This window comes from Colobus angolensis, unplaced genomic scaffold, assembly GCF_000951035.1.
Source record: "Colobus angolensis palliatus isolate OR3802 unplaced genomic scaffold, Cang.pa_1.0 Scaffold35, whole genome shotgun sequence".
Classification (NCBI taxonomy): Eukaryota; Metazoa; Chordata; class Mammalia; order Primates; family Cercopithecidae; genus Colobus; species Colobus angolensis.
The window spans coordinates 525,195-549,381 of NW_012116821.1; the positions used below are offsets into that span (position 1 = coordinate 525,195).

A 24,187-nucleotide genomic window follows, 5' to 3' on the forward strand; every position below is an offset into this window, starting at 1 on the left:
TTATATAAATATATATTTATATATATATATGGGTACTGGTCATTAAATGGTAACACAAGTTTGAAATTTGTTTTGTTTGCATGGAGAATTTGTTTTGCACTGAAAACAACAGTCCATTCTTGAGATCACCAGAAAGAATAGACTTGCTTATAATTAGTTATACTTTTAATAAGTAACAATGACAATAAAACTGTTTGCAAACATGCCATTTTCTGTGTGTATAACAATATAGTTGTCTTTTTGGTATCAGACAGATACCTGGTTTGAGTTTTCCAGTTGTGCTTGTTTTGTGGCCTTCAGTAAATTGCTAAACTTTGCTTGGCCTCAGTTTCCTCGTCTGTAAAATAATGATAATAATACAGTTCAAAGAGGATTGCTGTGATAATTAAGTATGAAAATGTATGTCACACTCCTGACACGGTGCTTACCTCACAGTGTAGGTGCTTAATAACCTGAGTGTCCTTCTTTCCGTTTCTCCAGACCATAGATGTAAGATGCACATTGATAGCCAGAGGAAGGTGATTGCCATTGGGGAAGGTGTAGAAATGGCGTCCTGTACGAAATGATGAAGGGAGTGGGTTTAGCTTAGCAAGTGGTAAGCTTAGCAGGGAAGCCAATTCCGATCTTGGAGTGTCTGAGCAGATGTCATGTGTAAGGGGAAGCAGGGATGCTGTGTCTGATCTGCCTCTGCAGGAAGCACTAGGACCCGCAGGTATCAGTAGGGAAAGGCCACTTTGGGCTTCACGTGAGGAAGACTTTCCTATAGAGTTGTGGAAAGATGAGATGGTGCCTCTTTGCAATAATGAGCGTCTCAGGGCCAGATGTGGTATCTGGCAACTAGTCGACTGCAGATCAAGAGCTCTATAGAGACGATTCCTCCAGGCACCAGGAAGGCGGACAGCATGGCCTCTGCAGTCCTTTTCAATGCTTGTATGTTGATGCCCCCATTTCCAGATTCATGCCTGATTATCTGCTTGCCTGGGCAAAGCTGGTTGTATGCCCCCAGAAACCTAGGATTTAGCCTTCTGAAGTCAGGGAGTTGGGACTGCTTATTGTTTTAATTTAAAATTTTTTTTAGGATTGAAAATTTTTCTGTTTGTATTTTGTCATTTGCAGCAGAGGCTGCAAACTGATGAGTTTGGGGCTGGTTCTGGGCTGTGGATAACCTTTGGCCTAGAAAATGTATCCCTGATCACTGCGTTAACTAAATTTAAATTGATTGCCTGCATTTAAAAACTACTAATTTTACAAAAAAGCCAAATTTTTAGTATTTCTTCAAAATGTAGGTTTATCTGGCAACATTGGGTTCTGCCTTCTCAGCTGGCAGTGGATAGCTGAAGCTGTGTAGATGGTGGCCTTTTGGTTGGGTCATGCATCGGCTGGTTTGCCACAGTCCCCACCACTCCACACAGTATTGCCATCACCAAATGTCAGTTGTCATTTTTCATTTGCTTAAGTTGTTTTCTTTTAGTAGAATTAGGAGAAAACAAACAGTTATTTTATCAATGTCCACAGTAGTAGTGGTGAAACTAAAGATATTTTCATAGTTCAAACTTCAAAAAAAAATAGAAGAGGGTATTTTTGTATGTGTGTGGAAGTATACTTGTAGAAGCCTAACTTGCAAACAAGTAGTTTTTGTATCTTAAGACTACATGACTCAGTCAGGCCTGCTTCGCTCACACTATTTTTCTTTTCTTTTTTTTTTCTTTTGAGACAGGGTCTTACTCTGTTACCCAGGCTGTGGTACAGTGGTGCTGTCTCAGCTCACTGCAGCTTCAACCTCCTGGATCCAAGCGAGCTGCCTGCCTCAGCCTCCTGAGCAGCTGGGACTACAGGCTTGCCCCACCATATCTAGCTTATATATATTTATCTCTATCTGTATCTATGTGTTTTTTTTTTTTTTTTTTTTTTTTTTGTAGAGATGAGGTTTCGCGATGTTGCCCAGGCTGGTCTTGAATTTCTGAGCTCAAGTGATCTGCCTGCCTCAGCCTCCCAAAGTGCTGGGATTACAGGCATGAGCCACCGTGCCTGGCTTCGCTCATACATTTAAATAGCTCTGAAGGTATCTGAGTGTAACCCCTAATCTGGACAGTTAAATGTTCCCTCTGTCTTCAGACATGACTCATTTTCTCCCTCTTCTTCAGTTCTCCATGGGCATGGAGAAGGAGTTGCCTGGCAGCATGTCTCTTTTGCCTTTCCTAACATCTACTGTGGCCTCCTGGCTTGGTGAAATGGGGACAGCGTGTAATTTGCACACGTCTGTGATCTATGGAACTAAGTTCCATTCTGCTTTTTCCAGTGGATCCCCAGTCCGCCCTAGACTTCATGGACCCAAATGGATGGAACCTGTAACCTTGTTGACTCTGAGTGGATATAACTGAGAGAGTGGGCTCAGTGCCTATTAAGGCACAGATTGAAGTTTTAGGACTCTGTTCTTTGTGCATTTTGATGTTTAGGTACGAACGGAATCTGACTTTGTTTTGCTTTATGAGAGTGATTCTGGCTTCATCGTGAAGACAGGCCAGAAGGCAGAGAAGAGCTTGGCTAGAGAGAGAGCAGGGAAGATCCATGGTAATTAACTTCAGTTTTTTGTAGGGTGGTTGGGTGGAAGAGAGGAGTAGGATGTGTGTTGATAATGATGGAAAGACTTATTAGTGGAATTTTTAGAATGACTGATTTAAAGTTGCTGGAAGGAGTTCTCATCTATCAACTGGTTATTTACCAATGGAATGTGCCCCCTAATGGATCTGTGAACTTTCCATCACTCAATGTATTTAGGTAAATGAAAGTGGCCCCATCTGTCAGGATGCTGTAGGAGGTTCCTAAATTAGAGGGAAGGTTGGGCTAGATAGATGACCTGTCTGGTCTCTTTGGAACTCAAATTCAATTATTCTCTTAATTAAACTTACTAGGAAACTTCCAGCTTGAAAAATTTTACTTCAGTCTATAAAGAGAAAATATTAGGAGTTGACTGAGAGGCTGACTATAACATTATAACTTTAACTACAATTACATCTGAGCAGACTACTTGCACTTTCTTCAATATTCCAATAGAACCCTTCAAAAATGTTGTAAACAGATGTACCCCCAGTAGCTAGTATTTATAAGCCGGGATTTTACAAACATATTTCCTAAAGCATTTTTTTTTCTACCAAAAACTTTGTTTTACCTTAGCCAAAACTCATTTTGTAGGGTTCTTTTTGGGTAGCATAATAATACAGATGTTATCATTTACACAAAAGTATTACCTGTTAGCTTTTATAAAGCGTTGTATTTAATTTCAAAACTTAGGATTGTGTACATTATCACCCATTGTTGTTTGTTAAGGTATATATATTTAATTTGGATATAATGACCTACAGAAAAAGGTCACTTTAAAGAAAAAATTTTTTAAATGATTTTTAAATTATGCATAATAGATGGTACGTAGTTTCGGGGTATGAATGGTAATTTAGCACATTCATATAATTTGTAAAGCTCAAATCTGTAATTGGGATACCCATTACCTTAAATATTTGTATTTTCTTTATGTTAGAAACATTAGAACTATTCTTTTGTAGCTAGTTTGGAACTTACAATAGATTATTGTAAACTAGAGTCACTCTACTGATCTAACACTAGGTTTTATTTCTTGTATCAAACAGTATATTTGAACCCATTAATCAACCTGTCTTCATCCTTTCCTTCCTACCCTTCCCAGCCTCTGGCAACCACCAATCTACTCTCTACTTTCATCAGACTTACTTTTTGTTTTAAATCTCTCACATATAAGTGAGAATATGTGGTATTTGTCTTTCTGTGCTTGGCTTATTTCACTTAACATAATGACCTCCAGTTTCGCCCACAGTGCTGCAAATGACAGGATTTCATTCTTTTTATGGCTGAATAATAATCCATTATGTATATATACCACATTTTCTTGACCCATTCATCTCTTGATGGGTACTTAGGTTGATATATTTTGGCTATTGTGAATAGTGCTGTAATAAACACGGGAGTGCAAATACCTCTTTGATATATTGGCTTTCTTTCTTTTGGATCTATACCCACTAGTGGGATTGCTGGATCATATGGTAATTCTATTTTTAGTTTTTTGAGGAAACTCCAAACCGTTCTCCATAGTGATTGTACTAATTCACATTCCCACCAAGAGTGTACAAGGGTTTCCCTTTCTCTGCATCCTCTCTAGCATCTGTCATTGCCTGTCATTTTTATAAAAGCCATTTTAACTGGGGTGAGATGATATCTCATTTTATTTCTCTGATGATTAGTGATGGTGAGTGTTTTTTTATGTACCTGTTGGCTATTTGTATGTCTTCCTTTGAGAAATATCAGTTCAGATCTTTTGCCCATTTTTAATCGAATTATTTGTTTTTTGCTATTGAGTTGTTTGAGCTCTTTATGTATCATGGTTATTAATCCCTTGTCTAATAGGTAGTTTGCAGATATTTTCTCCCATTTTGTGGGTTGTCTCTTTAGTTTGCTGATTGTTCCCTTTTCTGTGCAGAACTTTTTATTTTTATTGTTTTGAAACAGGGTCTTCTTCTGTCACCCTGACTGGTGTGCACTGGTGTGATCACAGCTCACTGTAGCCTCAAACCCCTGGGCTCAAGCCATCCTCCCATCTCAGTCTCCTGAGTAACTGGGAACACAGGCGCTCACCATCATAGCCGGCCACTTTTTAAAATTTTGTAGAGAGAGGTCCCACTCTGTTGCCCATGCTGGCCTCACACACCTGGCCTCAAGTGATCCTCCTGCCTTGGCCTCCCAAAGTGCTAGGATTATAGGCGTGAGCCACTGTGCCTAGCTGGCAGGAGCTTTTTAGCTTGATGTAATTCCACGTGTTGATTTCTGCGTTGATGCCTGTGCTTTTGAGGTCTTAGATAGAAAATCATCGCCCAGGCCAATGTCCTGGAGCATTTCTCAAATGTTTTCTTCTGGCCATTTCATGTTTTCAGGTCTTAGCTTTAAGTCTTTAATCCGTTTTGACTTGATTTATTGTGTATAGTGAAAGATGGAGTCTAATTTTATTCTTCTGCCTATAGTTAACAGTTTTCCCAGCACAATTTATTGAAGAGACTGTCCTTTCCCCATTGTATGTTCTTGGTGCCTTTGTTAAAGATGAGTTGGCTATAAATGTGTGGATTTATGTCTGGATTCTCTGTTCTGGTATACTGGTGTATGTGTTTTTTTTTTTTCTCCTTTCTTTCTTAAGCCAGTACCATGCTCATTTGGTTATTAGAGCTTTGCAGTAAATTTTGAAGTCGGGTATAGTTTGATGTCTCCAACTTTGTTCTTATTGATCTATACCTTTGGCTATTCAGGTTCTTTTGTGGTTTTACATAAAGTTTAGAATGTTTTTTTTCTATTTTTGTGAGGAATGTCGTTGGTATTTTGATAGGGATTGCAATGAATCTGTCAATTGCTTTGGGTAGTATTGCCATTTTAACAATATTAATTCTTCCAATCCGTGAGCATGGAATATCTTTCCATTTTCTAATGTGTCCTCTTTAGTCTATTTTATCAGTGTGTTATAGTTTTTATTGCATGAATCTTTTACTTCTTTGGTTAAATTGCTTCCTAGATATTTTACATTCCTTGTAGCTATTATAAATGGGATTGCCTACTTGATTTCATTTTCATATTGTTCACTGTTGGCTTATATAAATGCTACTGATTTTGTATGTTTATTTTGTATCCTGCAATTTTGTTGGATTCGTTTATCAGTTCCAACAGTTTTTGGTGGAGTCTAGGTTTTTTCTAAATATAAAACCATGTCATGTGTGAACAAAGGCTACTTTGAACAAAAGGGTAATTTGACTTCTTCCTTTCCAATTTGGATGCTTTTTATTTCTTTCTCTTGCCTAATTGCCCTGGCCAGGATTTCCAGTACTTTGTTGAATAAAAGTGGTAAAAATGGAAAAGAACAGCTTTTATGAATAATTGGTTTTAAATCCTCATTTTTATGTCACTTAATATTTGCACATTCTTGTGAAAGTAATTAATTGATCATTTGGTGATATTATTGGGGCTTGCTTGTTATGTAAGTAACACTTGGAGTTTATAAATATACCATAAGGCCGGGCGCAGTGGCTTATACCCGTAATCCCAGCATTTTGGGAGGCTGAGGCAGGCTGATCACCTGAGGTCAGGAGTTTGAGACCAGCCTGACCAATATGGAGAAACTCTGTCTCTACTAAAAATGCAAAGTTAGTCAGGCATGGTGGCACACGCCTGTAATCCCAGCTACTTGGGAGGCTGAGGCAGGAGGATTGCTCGAACCTGGGAGGTGGAGGTGGCGGTGAGCCAAGATCACGCCACTGCACTCCAGCCTGGGCAACGAGCGAAACTCCGTGTCTCTCTCTCTCTCTATATATATATCTCATATATATATATCATCTATATATGTTATATATCATATATAATCTATATATCATCTCTATATATGATGTATATATCATAAAATATCTCATTTCCAAGATAATTGACTGCATTAAAATTTATTTGTGCATTTAATGCCTTTGAAACACTTAGAAAAAGTTTATATTAGGGAATTTAGATTTGTAATGGTTTTAAAGCAATACATACCATGCTAGTATTACGTTTTGAATTTTCTCAAAATTGATCATTGATTTTGAAGACATCTCCAGTTTGCTTTTAAAAATGTTAAAAATTTGCCGGGCGCGGTGGCTCAAGCCTGTAACCCCAGCACTTTGGGAGGCCGAGACGGGTGGATCACGAGGTCAGGAGATCGAGGCCATCCTGGCGAACACGGTGAAACCCCGTCTCTACTAAAAAATACAAAAAACTAGCCGGGCGAGGTGGCGGGCGCCTGTAGTCCCAGCTACTCGGGAGCCTGAGGCAGGAGAATGGCGTAAACCCGGGAGGCGGAGCTTGCAGTGAGCTGAGATCCGGCCACTGCACTCCAGCCTGGGCGACAGAGCAAGACTCCGTCTCAAAAAAAAAAAAAAAAAAAAGTTAAAAATTTATTTTGTTCTTCATTTTGCTTTCATTTAATACATAGCCATTGAGTAATTAATGGTGGTGTGGTATAAGGCTCACAAACATGATGCATAATAATTGTAGGAGAAGAACATTACCAGAACTTTTAGGCCCAGTAACATTTCTTCATAACAGTGTTGTGAGGCAATAGCATTGAAGTTATTAACGCTGTGTTTACCAGTGTTTTTTGTTCATTTGTTTGTTATAGTTAGGATTTGTCTGGGTTTGTCTGAATCAGTTAATATGCAGTATAGTCATGCATCACTTGACAGTGGGGAAAGTTCTGAGAAAAGTGTCAGGTGATTTCCTCATTGTGCGAACATCATGGAGTGTACTTACATGAACCTAGATGGCACAGCCTACTGCACACCTAGGCTATATGGCATAACCTATTGTTTCTAGGCTGCAAACCTATATGGTATGTGATTGTATTCAAAACTGCAGGCAGTTGTAACACAATGGGAAGTCTTTGTGTGTCTAAACATATCTAAACAGAGAAAAGATACATTAAAAATATGGTATTATAATCATATGGAACCACCATATATGCAGTCTGTCGTCAGCTATGACATTGCTATGCTGTACATGACTGTATTAAGTTTTTAAACCAAGACTGGTGGGTTCTCTTCATCAGCATTTGTCAGAAATGCTGTTGTTTGACTGTGTATGATCATTAGGCAGAGCAGAAGTTTGGGTCGTCTGATTTTTGTGACTGTGAGACCTTGACTCACAGCAGCAGGTGCTGGCGCTTCTCCCATAGTGTGGAGCGTAGAGCAGGAGGCAGGAGCACGTGGCCAGCCGCCAGCACAGCGGCACTGCAGTGTTGCCTTGTTGAAGACGCCGGCTTGGAATATGAAATGCTAATGGAGAATGGCGGGGGATCTTTAAGCAAAAACTCTGAAAATTTTGCTTGACGGGCAGTGATCGCATGTGGAGTGGCTTATTTTAAATAAAGGGATTGCTTGGCGTCTGACACAGAGACGTAGAGTGCAACAAACACTGTTCTTCCTTTCACATTTACCACCACTGCCACCATCACTGTCATCTCCATTCATTAATTCATTCATTCATGCATGCAGTTACTTAACATATATTTATTGGGCATTCACCATGTGCCAGGCACTTCTTAAAGTCCTGGACTTTCAACAGTAAACAATTTAAACAAAATCCCTGCCTTGTGGAATTAACATTCTAAGAGGCAGGCCTTATATTAAACAATTTACATCTATTATTTTATGTGATCCTTACAATAAGCCTGGGAGGCAGACAAAATTATCCCCATTTTGCAGATTAAGAAAATGAGGCTCAGAGAAATTAAATGATGTGTCCAGTGTCACACAGCGGGATCTGATGTCAAGCCGGAGGGACTCTAAATAGTGGGCCCGGAGCTGTTTTGCCAGCTTCTTAGGAACAATGTCTGAGTGGCCAATGAATTGCATGTCATTTGTACATTTGCTTGGGTTTTCAGCATGACACGTGGGAGGTAAATTTTCACACCACCCCTGGTTTAGATATGAAGGCCAGTCATATCTGCCCTCACTGCATTCTCTGGGCAAATTTGGAAACCTTTGGTTTTAGAAACAGACTTCCTGAATTTGGGCTTTTCAATCAAATGGGGAGAAAAATCATTTCCCCCAGTAATGTTTCTGAGGATCGCAGGATTCTCGGGCAGATACTTGGTGTACGTCATTTTCTTCTAGTATTGCCTTCATCTGGGACATTTTTGCCATCACATTTCTCAAAGTCTGGGTTCCTTCAGCCTACATTATTTAAAGTATCGCTTTTTCATCAGAAACAGTGTGGGGAAGCCCTCTTCAGCACATGAGTATAGCCGAGGTTTTTACCCATTAATGTAATTACATCCAAGGTGCATGTTTACATTTGTGAAGGATTATTTAATCTTTTGTAATCCTGTCTGGGTAAAAGTGATTTATATCTTTAATCTCTACTTATTATTGTTTTTTTTTATTTTTACTTTTTTCTTTCTTGAATATAGATTAGCAGTAAGGAGTGGTGCTTAGGTGGGATGTTCTGTGAGAAGCATTCTGTGTTTGACCTGAAAAGTAAAGAATGTAGAAGGAGTTTTTATTGTTTTCTTCTTTGAATTCTAAGCAGAGAGGTTATTTCTGAGAGCTCACATTACTTTAGAACATTATTTTATTATTTAGAGATGGACTCTCGCTCTGTTGCCTAGGCTGGAGTGCAGTGGTACAATCTTGGCTCACTGCAGCCTCCACCTCCTGGGTTCAAGCAATTCTCCTGCCTCAGCCTCCTGAGTAGCTGAGACTACAGGTGGATGCTGCCACACCTGGCTATTTTTTGTACTTTTTAGTAGAGGTGGGGTTTCACCATGTTGGCTAGGATGGTCTTGATCTCCTGACCTCGTGATCTGCCTGCCTTGGCCTCCCAAAGTCCCGAGATTACAGGTATGAGCCACTGCACCAGCCTTTATTTTTTTGAGACACGGTCTCACTTTGTCGCCCATGCTGGAGTAAGTGCAGTGGCGCAATCTCAGCTGATTGCAACCTCTGCCTCCTGGGTTCAAGTGATTCTCCCACCTCAGCCTCCCGAATAGCTAGGACTACAGGTGCATGCCACCATGCCTGGCTAATTTTTGGACAGAAATGGGGTATCATTGTGTTGGCGAGGCTGGTCTTGAACTCCTGACCTCAAGTGGTCTGCCTGCGTTGGCCTCCCAAAGTGCTGGGATTACAGGTGTGAACCACTGCACCTGGCCTAGAACTCATATTTTAATGTCAGTTTTTCTTATAACTATTTATAGATTAGAACATATTATTTACATTTTTTATTTGTGATAGGCACTATGATTGTCAACCCCACTTTATAAGGAAGGAAAAGGGATTCAGGAAGCCTCTAAGTTATGAAGAGGTGAACTGCTAGCCCAGATCTACTGGTTTGGAAGCCTAAGATGTTTCCACTATTCCCTTATTTTTATTAATAACAATTTGTTATGTGATAGTGGCTCTCAAACTTGTCATGTGATAGTGGCTCTCAAACTTTTCATTCTGGAGATGTTCCTGTGCCCCATCTTATTTTATATTCTCCAGCTCTTCTCTGGATAGGAACAGAAACCCTCAATAACATATCTTTGCATGCATGTGTACACATACTGTCTAGGATATTCAGGTTTTTTATTACAATCAGGTTTGCGACAATTTTTGCATAGTTTTGGACTAGGCATGTAGTTTTTTATGGATTGATTTATTGCGGGTGTGTGTGTGTGTGCGTGTGTGTGTACATATATTTTCCTCCCAACATTTTATTAAGAAAATTTGCAAGAATAGAGAAAAATCAAAAGAATTGTACAGTGAACACCCATAAACCCACCACTTGATTCTATAATTGTTAATAGTTTGCTATTTTTGCTTTTACGTGGGTCATTTTGCATTGTATGCTTCAGAATAGAATACTTTGTAAGTAGTAATTTACATTTTTCTTAGAGATCTTTGCCAAGGAATTTAATTTTAGATGCCTGTTAACACATATGTCCTGTTATATTATTATCTCAGAATGAAGCATTAGAAAGATCAAGTCTAGTTTTATGATTTGGAACTATCTGGTTTTTGTAATTTTAGGATGGAGAACTAAATTGACAGTATTCGACTGTACTTGGGCAGTCTAAAGCACTTGAGGAACCTTACATAGTTTGAAACCCCAAGTGACTTTGTAAAATCATAGAACTAAAGTCATTTGGGTGACCTCAGTAATAAAAAATGAAATCAGACAATGCAAACCCATTGGAAATATCTGAGGAATGTTGGAGATAATTCATGTGTACAGGCGGTTCTGGCAGAGAGGGATCTACATATAAAATGTATCAAAAGGTCAGAATTGTTTTAAAAACACCCAGAAGCAGGAATTATTAGCCAGGCGCAGTGGCTCATGCCTGTAATCCCAGCACTTTGGGAGGCCGAGGCAAGCAGATCACCTGAGATCAGGAGTTCAGGACCAGCCTGGCCAACATGGTGAAACCCTCTCCCTTCTAAAAATACAAAAATTAGCCAGGTATGCTGGTGCAACCCTGTAATCCCAGCTGTTCAGGATGCTGAGGCAGGAGAATCACTTGAACCCAGGAGGCGGAGGTTGCAGTGAGCCGAGATCCCACCATTGCACTCCAACCTGGGCAACAGAGTGAGACTCCATCACAAAAAAAAAAAAAAAAAGAAAGAAAGAAAGGAATTAGAGTAGGGCATGCAAGTATTTCCATGCAATTAATTGTTCTTCTGATTTTTTTTTTTTTTTTTGCTTTCTGATACATGTCTCTTTAAATTTCCTTCTGCATAATTTTTCTTCCGTTTGTATCATGGAGTCCCCTTTCTGTCTTAAGTCAATGTGGAAGGCGTTCTTTTACACTGGCTGGTATTTTATTTTATTTTCCCTATTTTAGTAACAGAAATGAGGCTGCTGGGTCTGACGGAGGCAGAGCTCATGATTTAATAGTATTCATTCATTCTTCTGTATTTACCTAACACACACACACCCACACACACCCACACACCAAATTAACATTTTGGGGATTCCCATGTTTTGTGTTATGTGACTTGGCCTCCGTGGCAACCTCTGACTTCAGTCCCGGGGCTTGTGGTTACTTGGGTGGTACGTCCTTGTGCTGCCGCCTGTTGCTGGCCAGCTCTGTGACCTCTTGCAAGTCACTTAAGGTCTCTGTTTATCTGTAATTTGAGAGGATTGGAATAGGGAATTTTGCAGGTTTATCCCTCCGGCACTAAAAATTCCCTGTTCTGTGTTCAGGTTAACATTTTTTTCCTCCCTCTGGACTTCTCCCCTGCCCCTGCCCTGACTTAAATGTTTTGTGGCCAGGCTAATTTTTATAACTATTACACTGATGGTCTTAAATAATGGCTTTTATTATTGGCCAATTAAGATTAGAAAGCATGGCCAGGCATGGTGGCTCACACCTGTAATCCCAGCACTTTGGGAGGCCAAGGTGGGTGGATCTCGAGGTCAGGAGATCGAGACCATCCTGGCTAACACAGTGAAACCCCGTCTCTACCAAAAATACAAAAAATTAGCCAGGCGTGGTGGCGGGTGCCTGTAGTCCCAGCTACTAGGGAGGCTGAGGCAGGAGAATCGCTTGAACCCGGGAGGCAGAGGTTCCAGTTAGCCGAGAACATGCCACTGCACTCCAGCCTGGGTGACAGAGAGAGACTCCATCTCAAAAAAAAAAAAAAAAAAAAAAAAGATTAGAAAGCATACCTTCAAGTGTGTAATAACTTCATATGGAAAAAGACTGTGTGTGTGCCTACATGGGTAGATGGATGGATGTGTATGAAAAGATACAGTTTTCATCCAGATAGGAAATTAAAGGCTTATCTGTCTATGGTAGAGTCTGGTCTATAATATTAGGTAAAAATCTTTCTGTTGGATATGTAGATCCTTTTTCTTTTGAGAGAGGGCCTTACTCTGTCACCCAGGCTGGAGTGCAGTGGTGCAGTCATGGCTCACTGCAGCCTTGACCTCCCCAGGCTCAAGAGATCCTTCCACCTCAGCTCCCAAGCAACTGGGAGTACTGGCATGCGCTACCACGCCTGGCTAATTAAAAAAAAATTCTTTTGAGATAGTGTCTTGCTGTGTCTCCCAGGGGCTATAGTGCAGTGACACGATATTGGCTCACTGCAGCCTCTGCCTCCTGAGTTCTCCCACCTCAGCCTCATGAGTAGCTGAGACTATAGGTGCCCGCCACCATGCCTGGCTAATTTTTGTATTTTTAGTAGAGGGGAGGTTTCACCGTGTTGGCCGGGCTGATCTCACACTCCTGGCCTCAAGTGATCCGCCTGCCTTGGCCTCCCAAAAGCTGGAATTACAGGCATGAGCCATCGCCCCTGGCCCTGGATAATTTTTTTATTTTTATTTTTTGTAGAGACAGAGTCTCCCTATGTTGTCCAGGGTGGTCTTGAACTCCTGGGCTCAGGTGATCTGCCCACATCAGCCTCCCTTGTAGCTTGAACCACAGGTATGCACTCCCAGGCTTGGCTAATTTTTAAATTTTTTCCTGGTAGCTAATTGTTTAATTTTTTTCTGGTAGAGACAGTCTCCCTATGTTGCCCAGGGTGGTCTCCCGGGCTCAAGTGATCCTCCCACCTCAGCCTTCCAAAGTGTTGGAATCACAGGCATGAGCCACCATGCCCAGCCTCTGTTATTTTTAAAATGATGAAGATATTACCTTAAAAATCTCTTGCCACATGTTTGTCCAGGATAATTTGTGTATTCACATACTTAGAATATGTACATTTTGAAAACCTTTGATTAAGTGGTTTTCTTCTATAAAATAAAGGTTTGTGATCCTGTTCTCCTATTCATCATCCCCCCTCCACAATAACATAAAAGATCTGAAAATGCTGCTTTACCTTTTGGGTATTTTTATTTATTTTATTTTTATTTTTTTTGAGAGGGAGTCTCTCTGTCTCCCAGGCTGGAGTGCAGTGGTGTGATCTCGGTTCACTGTAACCTTACCCCCCGGGTTCAAGCAATTCTCCTGTCTCAGCCTCCTGAGTAGCTGAGATTACAGGCGTGTGCCACCACACCTGGCTAATTTTTGTAGTTTTAGTAGAGACAGGTTTCACCATATTGGTCAGGCTGGTTCCAAACTCCTGACCTCAAGTGATCTACCCTCCTAGGCCTCCCAAAGTGCTGGGATTACCGGCATAAGCCACCGTGCCCAGCCTTTTTGGGGTATTTTTAAAATGTAAGGTCTTTCATCAAAGGATATAGCAAGATCCCAAAACACTCTGAATTTCTGCTGTATATAACTTTTATTTAAGATAATTTAATGGTTCCTTTTTAATAAAAAAGCACCACATTGGGGTAACAAGGACTTCCAATGTACAAGACCGTGGTTCAGCTAACTTAAAAATGAAAGAACTCCAGCAAGGAACACAAGGAAGTTTATACACGATATTTTGCAAATCATGATATTATTCTTAAGGGCCTCTCTTGAGGCAGGATTTTTATGATCATAACATTCCAGCTGTGGTTTTGGAGGCAGAATGTTTACTACTGCTCTAAATGCAAGGATGGTAGGTGTGTATTCTTACTGCTGAAGGACTTAAAAAAGAAGCTGAGGCTCCCTTCAAGTGAGTAAACCTTTATTCGGCTGACTTGGGAGCCGCGTTCCTATGGAACTTCGGTGGTAATTATGGAATGCAGGCCCAACAACAGCCCAGTCATGGGCGAGCCTGGCCTCTCTGAGGCATGATGGCAGGCTGTCCCGGCTAATGGCTTCAGGCAGCCCATGGAAAACCACTTTCTGGTTAAGTCTGCATCATACTGTTCCACCAATGGAAAAAATTGAACATGATGAGGGTGTGTAGCTAGCAGACAAAAATATATCCAGCATTGCACAGGATCTGTTTTTAGCTCTCAACGGCTGAGCATTTGAAGTGTTAGACACTGTTTCCTGGCTTACCATGAGCAGAAGGAAGAGTGAGTTTGTGGATGTGTATATAGAATCTAGCTTCGTGAAACTTTTCTTATTAACGAAAAGACCCTGAGAAATACTGGCTACATCCAAAGTTCTGGTAAAGGTAAGGTTATAAATGTTTACTTTCCCTCTTCTGGAGTTGAGATGTAATTTTATAAGTGAGATAAAAATGTTTCTCAAAATCCTCCCACCGGCAGTATGTAAGTGCTGACTTATTTTTGTTTGACATTATTTTGTACTTAGGCAGCACACGTTGCTGTGCATAAGGGAATCGTTACCTTTAAATTTGAGTGTCTATATGCTTTCAAACACCATTGGTGATTTATTGCAGTTGCCTGCCCCGTTTTATTAATTAACTCTCCAAAAGTTGTATGTATTGTATGGATTTATTTTTCTTGATGGTCTCAAGAAAGTATCAGTCTGATCGTGTTAAAGCATTGATGACTATTACTTTACCAGTTAATTTTTTCAGGGTAGAAAGGGAAATTAAAATGTGGCAGAGATTGTATTTTGCAGTTTTTGGGTTATTATATAATCTCATCAGGGCTTAGTTTTTAGCTGAGTGGGCTATTTAGCTTAAGAGTTTCTTTTCAAACTTGTAATTTGATGTTCGCTGTTTAGTATCGTTTGTCTTTTTGTCTTAAACTTGATGAAAAAGAAATGGAATCCCTTGTAATCTTGGGAGGGGGGTACTTGTTTAAGAGGAGTGATTGATTCATATTCTAGTCCATTAGAGGCTGCTCATTCATTAGGGTGTTTGAAACCCCAGAAGCACAAGTACTGCTGGACGTCTAGTGTGTGCTCATCGGCAGGGGCCGAGGATCCCTGGCTTTGGTGTAGTTCTTCCTTGGATTTACATTAATTTGGCCAAGCATGTAATTCGCAGAAAATTGGTAGGTGGAGAGACAGAAATAGGGAGCTTTATTGAAGTCATTGTAACTTACAGGATTATTTATAGAATTTCTGGAAAGTAAGGGTACGGGTGAACAGCTGCTTGTTGTGGTCTTTCGTCACACTTAGGGATTCTAAAATTTTATACTTTCAGCATTACGAGGTTGTGAATTATTTTCAGGCAGGCTACGTGGGTTCATTTTCAGCTGTGTTAGGTCAGGGCTGTCATCTCCATCGGTGTAGTGCGCACCCCCCATGTGTTCACTTCCTTTGCAGACACGTCTTTAGGGATGGAGGAATGTGAATGTGGTTCAGGCAGGTTACAGTTCATAGAAAGATTGGTCACATTTTATTGATGACTTTCCCTTTTAATCTAAAAAATGCTGCTCTGACAGAGCCAGCAAGCATTGAGAGCAGGAACAGAGCACTGGCCTCCTCCTTCTCCTGTCACATTAACACTTGTCACCTACTTTGATTTTTGCCAGAGCTTGTGGACAGAAAGTGAAGTCTGTTGAAGAACTTAACGACTCAAATTCATACTGACCAGACCATAAATAGTGTTTTGAATGCAAGTAGATAACACCTTTTTTCAATACTTTAGTGCAGAGGGAGTGACTTTGCAAAGCCCTCTCATTAGATCTGGCCTGCAGGAAGGATGCCTGGAAGTGCAAGATAAGCTTAGGCTCCTTGTGAAGAGATTAGTTTTCCAGTGGGTAAGTGGGTCCTTCACTTACCCACTAAGTAAAACAGATGATTCTGTCTTGGTGGTCTGGGATTGTGTTTGAGCAGAGCCATGCTTTCTTTCACAAAATTAGTTAAGGGTCTTTGCAGCTTCTTCCCACCAGAAGTATTGAATAAAAAACCACAGAGCTTAAATATCTGATGGGGCACTTTACTATATGTGTATGTGCCTCTCAGTTTCATTGTGTAAGATTCACTTATGTGATTATAATAAATCAGGTTAGTGAGATCCCTTAGTTCAACTTTTTCTTTTTTTTTTTTTTTTGAGTTGGAGTCTTGCTGTGTCGCCCAGGCAGGAGTGCACTGGCATGATCTCTGTTCACTGCAAGCTCCGCCTCCCAGGTTCACGCCATTCTCCTGCCTCAGCCTCCCGAGTAGCTGGGATTGCAGGTGCCCACCACCACACCTGGCTAATTTTTTTTGTGTTTTTGGTAGAGATGGGGTTTCACCATGTTAGCCAGGATGGTCTCGATCTCCTGACCTCATGATTCGCCCACTTCAGCCTCCCGAAGTGCTGGGATTACAGGCGTGAGCCACTGTGCCTGGCCTTCAACTTTTAGATTTAAAAAAATATGGGCCATGAAGAACAATGTCTATTTGGACATTTTTTAAAGGAATAATTCGCATCTTTTTTTTGAAATTAAGTGTATCTTCTATGTGAAGGTAATAACAGCTTTACTAGAAGGGCTAGAAAAAAGATAAAGGTATGGAATAGAAAGAAATAGCAGCACTATTAAAGACAGTAAAAAGTATTAATAATGGTAGTAGATAAACCTGAATATCTGACTGTTGAATTCTAATAACAGGGTGGAATATCTTTTTATTACTCAGTTCTACTTAAAACAGGCTTACAAATATCAGGAGGCTTCAACATCAGTGTCTCAGGAAACATATCGAACACTCATTTTTAAGGTCTTTATAGTCGATAGTATTGTAGAGACAGAACATTAGAGCTGAAAATGGACCTTAGGCAATTTTTCAAAGGAGACAATGAAGAAGCACAGAACTGAAGCGACTTGTCTGAAGCCATAAAGATGGTTAGTTACCCATTTGGAAAGAAATTCCAGGTATCCTGTTAGTCATTTTCTTACTCTAGCTGTTCCTTAATTGAGGAAACTTTGGCACATCCTGATGTATCTTAGATAATTAATAGAGACTTGTGTATGCATACATATGTGTGCATATATCTACAGACAAATGCACGTACTTTTTTTTTTTTTTAAGAGACAGAGTCTCACTCTGTCACCCCGGCTGGAGTGCAGTGGTGTAATCTCGGCTCACTGCAACATTCACCTCCGGGTTCAAGCGATTCTCCTGCCTCAGCCTCCTCAGTAGCTGGGATTGCAAGCACCTGCCACTACGCCTGGCTAATTTTTTTTTTGTATTTTTAGTAGAGATGGGGTTTCACCATGTTGACCAGGCTGGTCTCAAACTCCTGATCTCAAGTGATCCACCCGCCTTGAACTCCCAAAGTGTTAGGATTACAGGCTTAAGTCACCGCACCTAGCCTACATGCACATACATTTCCTTTCCTCCCCTTGTCCATCCTTCCTTCTTCTTTTCCTCTTTTTTTTGGTTCTTTCTTTCATCTGTTTACTTACCTGTTTACCAAACGTGCTTGGTAACCTGTCTGTTGGTTTGGTTTACCTGACTGTTTAAAGCTCTAGTAGAGAAAAGGGCTTTGCTTTTCTCATAGCCTGCTCAAATTCAAAGCCGTACATTCAATCTGTGACCATCAGCTCTCTGACTGTTGCCCTAACCTATGTGATAAAGGCAGCTTGGATTAGACTTAATCTGCCGATCTCTTCCTGTTTCAGTCTTAGATTGGTTTTGTTTGGTTTATAGTCACATTCCAATAGAAGACTGTTTAGGTTTTCTTACTTCTGTGCCTTACAGAAAAGAAGCCCTGGACAGGAACAGAAACACAGCAGATGAGGCCTGGCTTTAGTGCCAAGGTGATGTAAGGCACTTTTGGAAAAGTAAACTTTACACAAAAAGTGATAGACCAAGTTTTCATTTACACTTAAGGAAAGGGATGCGGTGGGTCCCACAGATAATGTCGGGATGAAGTTGATTCAGGGTGTTCCTAGGACTTGAATGAAGGTTAAAAAATCCTGGGTGTGGTTCAAGCACTGGCAAGTGAGAATAATCCTTATCCTGCCTCTGTACTTGTCCCTGACCCGTCTCTATAGTCGCAGAATTGCTAGAGTCGGATTTCTGAAATGGAGATGTGAAGAAGGGCTAAGGAGAGATGGAGTTTGCAAACGTTTAAAGACAAAAGCTAGAATCCATATGATTAAAGGCGATGAGAAGAAACCAAGTGGAGAGAATAAAGATAGACTTGTTTTCAAGTTGCCCTTGGCCACCCCTGGAAGGTGGAAAAAGGCGTCTTAAAGACAAATGAAAGGAAGCTTTTGTATAAAGCAGACACAGTAGTGAACTGAGGAAACTCATGACATGAGGAGGCACTGGAGAGTAAAGCACTTCATGGAAAGTGTCCATACATTCTTGGAATACGTATACACACACACACACACACTCCATTGAAAACTGGTAGGATGATCACAAATGTACCCAAACAGCCAGACAAGTTAACTATAAAACAACAACAATAACAAGACCCCTGAAATAACAGGAAACTAACAGTAACCGTCACTTACCTTTTTAAAAAATGTCACAGGGGGAAAAATAGAAATGACAAGACAACACAGCGACATGCAAGTAATCAAGGAGTTTCTCACTGGAGCTTGAGCTCCTGTATCCTGGCACCGCACTGCATGCATGTGATGTTGGTGCCTCTCAAACGTTTCTGAAGTTTCTGTGATAGGAGGGGCAGTTGCTATAGAGCCAGCTCCTCTTGTGCGTGTGATTCCTCTCCCTTTGACCCGTTCTAGGACATTTTAGGAATGGTCCCTCTTTCTACACCAAATCACATTTTCCCTTTAATTCTCATTAGTGTGCTGGAATTTTTCCTGAAGATACACACATAGACATCAAATGAAGCTCTCTTGATCTCTCTGTCCTTCCCGCTAGCATCTGATTCCTCTCTGCTCCCCGTTACTGTAAAACTCAGAATGAGCTGTCTGTATTCACTCCCTTCAGTTTCATTGGCCTTATCCTCAAACTCAATCCAGTCCATCTTTCTCCACCCCACTCTGCCCTTGTCCTGTTCACAGGGACCTGCATAATGCCAGACCTACCTACTAAATGCAGTGCTTGTTCTGGTTTTTGTTATTTGAATCAGGAACATTTGACATGGTGGCTCAGTCTTCTCCCTGAAATCCTTTTCCCGATTGTCTTTAGATGCCACACACTCTCTTGGTTTCCTCTTTTTTTTTTTCTGAGATGGAGTCTCGCTCTGTTGCCCAGGTTGGACTACAGTGATGCAATCTCGGCTCACTGCAACCTCTGCCTCCCAGGTTCAAGTGATTCTCCTGCCTCAGCCTCCCTAGCAGCTGAGATTACAGGCATGGGCCACCAAGCCTGGCTAATTTTTGTATTTTTTTTAGTAGAGACATGGTTCCTTCCACCATGTTGGCCAGGCTGGTCTCGAACTCCTGACCTCAGGTGATCTGCCTGCCTCAGCCTCTCAAAGTGCTGGGATTACAGGTGTGAGCCAGTGCCGGGTTTCTTGATTCCTCTTAATTCAGTTCACCGACTGCCCATTTTATCTCCTTTATGGGCTTCTCCTCATTTCCTTGACCTCTTAATGTCAAGGTGCTCCAGGGCCTCCTGGGACCTCATGTCTTTCCTTTGTTTACCTATGGAGAGCTCATCCAGTTTGCGTTTTAAATACCATCTTTGTGTGGGGGAGTAGCCCACTTCTCTCCGGAACTCCACACTGGTATTACCACTTAAGTATCCAGCGGACACCTCAAACCCAGCGTGTCCAAAACTGAACTCCTCATCTTGCCCCCGACAGCCTGCTCTGCTCTGCTGTCCCCATTCTCCCATGGCTTTAATGGAACAGTGAGGAGTCATCCTTGGTGTCGCTCACACTTACTTCCACCTGCCCTCGAGTCCTGCTGGCTCTCCCTTCAGCCCTCTGGAGCTTCAGCTCTGTCTGGAGAAAGCCTCCTCTCCTACCACTCCCCTCCCTTACCACTCCCACCCAAGCTGGGGTGCACCGCCTCTCCCCTGCATCGTTCCGGTAGCCTAGCAGGTCCCCCTGCTGCTTCCAGTTCGTTACTGACAATCCAGATCCACACAGCAGCCACACAGATCCTTTTAAAATGTCTCACAATGAGGCTTCTCTATCACACCCTCTAATTATGACTTTTCTTCTCAATGTGAAAGCCAGAGTCCTTAAACGGTCCCTCAAGGCTGCCTCCTCTGGCTCTGCAGCCCCTCTCTGACCTCTTCTGCCCTTCTTCCCCTTGCTTGCTGTGCTGCGGCCACGCTGTCCCTGCCTCTCGGGCACTTGTACTGTCTGCTGCCCCTGCCCACAGTGCCCTTTCCCCAGAACTCACTTGGTGTCTCCTCCTTGCAAGTCTCTGCTGAAGTGTCACCATTCGGCCAGTCTTCCTCACCTTTTAAAAATCACAGCATCCTTCCCCTCCACGTTGCCTCCTCCCCCATTTCCTTCTTTATTATTTTGTCAAAGTGCTTATCACCTCCTAAAAGAAAATTTATTTTCCAGCTGGGTGTGGTGGCTCACACCTATAATCTTAGCACTTTGGGAGGCTAAGGCCGGCGGATCACTTGAGGTCAGGAGTTTGAGACCAGCCTGGCCAACACGGTGAAACCCTGTCTCTACTAAAAAAATACAAAAATTAACTGGATGTTATGGTGGGCTCCTATAGTCCCAGCTACTTGGGAGGCTGCGGCAGAAGAATTGCCTGAACCCAGGAGGTGGAGGTTGTAGTGAGCCAAGATCACACCACTACACTCCAGGCTGGGCGACAAAGCAAGACTCCGTCTTAAAAAAAATTACTTTTACTGTTTATTATTCATCTCTCTCCACTTTAGTATAAGCTCCATGAGAGCAGGGATACTTCTTTGGATGGGGGTCTGTTTTGTTTGTTGCTGTATCCCCAGGGCTTAGAACAGTGTCTAGCAAAGAGTTGTTATTCAGTAAACATTTATTGCCTTAATCAGTGGAAATGTATCCTCCCTGGGAAAGGCTTCCTTTGATGTAGCAGAAGCAACCTAATGTAATGCTAAATATCGTTGAACTCCTATACTTTATCTTAAAAATGTAAATTTTATACGATATATATATATATATATTTGAAATGGAGTCTTGTTCTGTCGCCCAGACTGGAGTGCAGTGGCACCATCTCGGCTCTCTACAACCTCTGCCTCCCAGATTCAAGCGATTCTCGTGCCTCAGGCTCCTGAGTACCTGGGATTACAGGTGTGTGCCTCCACCCCCAGCTAATTTTTGCATTTTTTTGTAGAGATGGGGTTTCACTCTATTGGCCAGGCTGGTCTCAAACTCCTAATCTCAAGTGATCCACCTGCCTCAGCGTCTCAAAGTGTTGGGATTACAGGCGTAAGCCACTGTGCCCTGCCATGATACATATTTCTTTATTATGGACATAATGTTTAAATTACTTAGCATTAAATGAAATCAGAGCTTTAGGAAGATGCGCCTTGGTTATTCTGTGGTCTTCAGAGTCTCCTCTGCTCTCCCTTTCTCTTGGTGGCCATGCCCCACCCCCACAGCCATTGGGAGGCATACTCTAAGTTATAATTATTACTGAAGACAATTACCATGAAGCTTATAGTATCAAGAAAACAAAATTCTCATTTGCATAATGTTCTTTGTAAGGCAGTAGACTGGGATAACTAAATTGTAACCATAAAGCTCCTTGGTTAACTTAAAAGTTTAGTTTTTCATTTTATTCTTACCTCTTCATCCCCAGCCATGGAAGCCTTTGTTACCTGGAGGAAAGAATACCCTTAGAGAAGGACATTTAAAATGTTTGATTTGTGAAAGGGGCATAGATTGATCAGAACCACAACCACTCTTTTATTTATCTATTTAATTTTAATTTTAATTTTAATTTTTTTGAGACGGAGTCTCGCTCTGTCACCCGGGCTGGAGTACAGTGGCACGATCTCAGCTCACTACAACCTCCACCTTCCAGGTTCACGCAATTCTCCTGTCTCAGCCTCCCAAGTAGCTGGGACTACAGGTGCCTGCCACCATGCCTGGCTAATTTTTGTATTTTTAGTAGAGATGGGGTTTCACCATGTTGGCCAGGCTGGTCTCAAACTCCTGACCTCAGGTGATCCACGTGCCTTGGCCTCCCAAATTTCTGGGATTACAGGTGTAAGCCACCGTGCCCAGCCACAACCACTCTTTTAAAAGGGAATCCTGAAAGTTAAATTGTACTTAAAAAAAAAAAAAAAAGGAATAAAGGAATAATTTTGAATTAGGAAGTACAAAATAATTTAAAATTATTATTTTATTTTTTAAAGAGACAGCATCTTACTATATTGTGCCCAGGCTGGTCTCAAACTCCTGGGCTCAAGGGATCCTCCCACCTTGGCCTCCCAATGTGCTCCAAATACAGGCATGAGCCACTGCATTGAAATGGCCTGGTGTGGTGGCTCACACTTACAATCCCAGCACTTTGGGAGGCCAAGGCAGGAGGATCCCTTGAGCCCGGGAGTTGAAAATCAGCCTGGGCAACATAGTGAGACCCTGTCTTTATAAAAAATAAAATAAAACAATTAGCAGTTATGGTGGTGCAAGCCTACAGTCCCAGCTACTTGGGAGGCTGAGGCAGGAGGATCACTTGAGCCCTGGCATTTGAGGTTACAGTGAGCCATGATTACACCACTGTACTCCAGCCTGGGTGATACAGTAAGACCTTGGCAATCAATTGATCAATCGATCGATTTAAAAAAATGATTGAAAATATCCAGGTTTGATTCCTACCTTTGCCTCTTAGTGATCTTGGCCAAATTATTTATCCCCTGGAGGCTGAAGTTATTTTCTGTAAAACAGGGATGATTATGCAACCTATGAGGATTCTTGTGCCAGGGTACCCCAGCACACAGCAACATTAAGAACGGATAGGTTAGGCGTGGTAGCTCACACCTGTAATCTATGGGAGGCTGAGGCGGGCAGGTCACCTGAGATCAGGAGTTTGAGACCAGCCTAGCCAACAAGGTGAAACCCTCTCTCTACTAAAAATACAAAAATTAGCTGGACATGGTGGTGTGTGCCCGTAATCCCAGAGGCTGAGGCCTGAGAATTGCTTGAACCGAGCAGGCAGAGGTTGCAGTGAGCTGAGATTGCGCCAGTGCACTCCAGCCTGGGTGATAGAGCGAGACTCCCGTTTCAGAAAAAAAGAACAGATTACGCCCTTCCCCCTCCATCCATGTTTCGTCTACTTTGGATATGAAAAAATGTGAAATTTCTATGAGGAAATTTAAACTATACCAACTAGTGTATGTGTGTATATATATATGTGTGTGTGTGTGTGTGTGTCTGTGTGTGTGTGTATATATATATATATATATATTTTTTTTTTTCCTGAAAGCTTCCGTGAAGTTGTTAGCTAAAAATCTTATCAGGTTTGTTGTGAATACTCGTATGAATTAAGGAAAATTTCAGCAATGATTGGTTAATTTACCTGCAGCCCTCAGGGACAATCTACATTGTAGCCTTAAGACATACATTTCTAAAAATGACTCTCCAACAGGGCAAAAACCCTCGCTGGAGTAGAATAGTTACACATTTTATGAGGATGGGGGAAGCACCTATTTAGATGAGGGGAAAAAATGTGTGGTTTAAGCCCTGTTCAGTTTTTAACTTAAATGGAACAGTGCGTAGTGAAGAAATGTTTTGCCAAGAATAACTTGGTACAATGACCGTGGTAGATTTTGGTTACAGAATGTGATTGGGGTTTAGGAGGATGATATCTGCTTCTGATTTACTGAAGCGCGGACTCTACATCCACGCAGGTGTCTGTAGTCAGCGAGAAGCTGTGTGGTTGCAGTCTGAGATTCCAGCGCACGATTCTGTTGAAGTTTTGATGGAAGCCTTGGGAAGTGCATCCCTGGGCCTAAGCTTGCTCTTTGTGGAGTAGCTCAAGCTCAGAAAGGTTAAAAACGACAGGTTATTTAAAAGTCACGCCA

At 41.6% G+C, this 24,187-nt stretch overlaps 1 protein-coding gene and 1 pseudogene across 1 annotated transcript in view; both read left to right on the forward strand.

Annotated features, from left to right (window-relative positions):
* Positions 1-7,916, forward strand: part of LOC105519505 — a 118,242-nt pseudogene extending 110,326 nt beyond the window's left edge.
* The window catches only part of TIAM2 (T-cell lymphoma invasion and metastasis 2), a 569,840-nt gene that overhangs the window by 395,223 nt on the left and 150,430 nt on the right, over positions 1-24,187 (forward strand). The gene's annotated exons all lie outside the window — the stretch shown is intronic.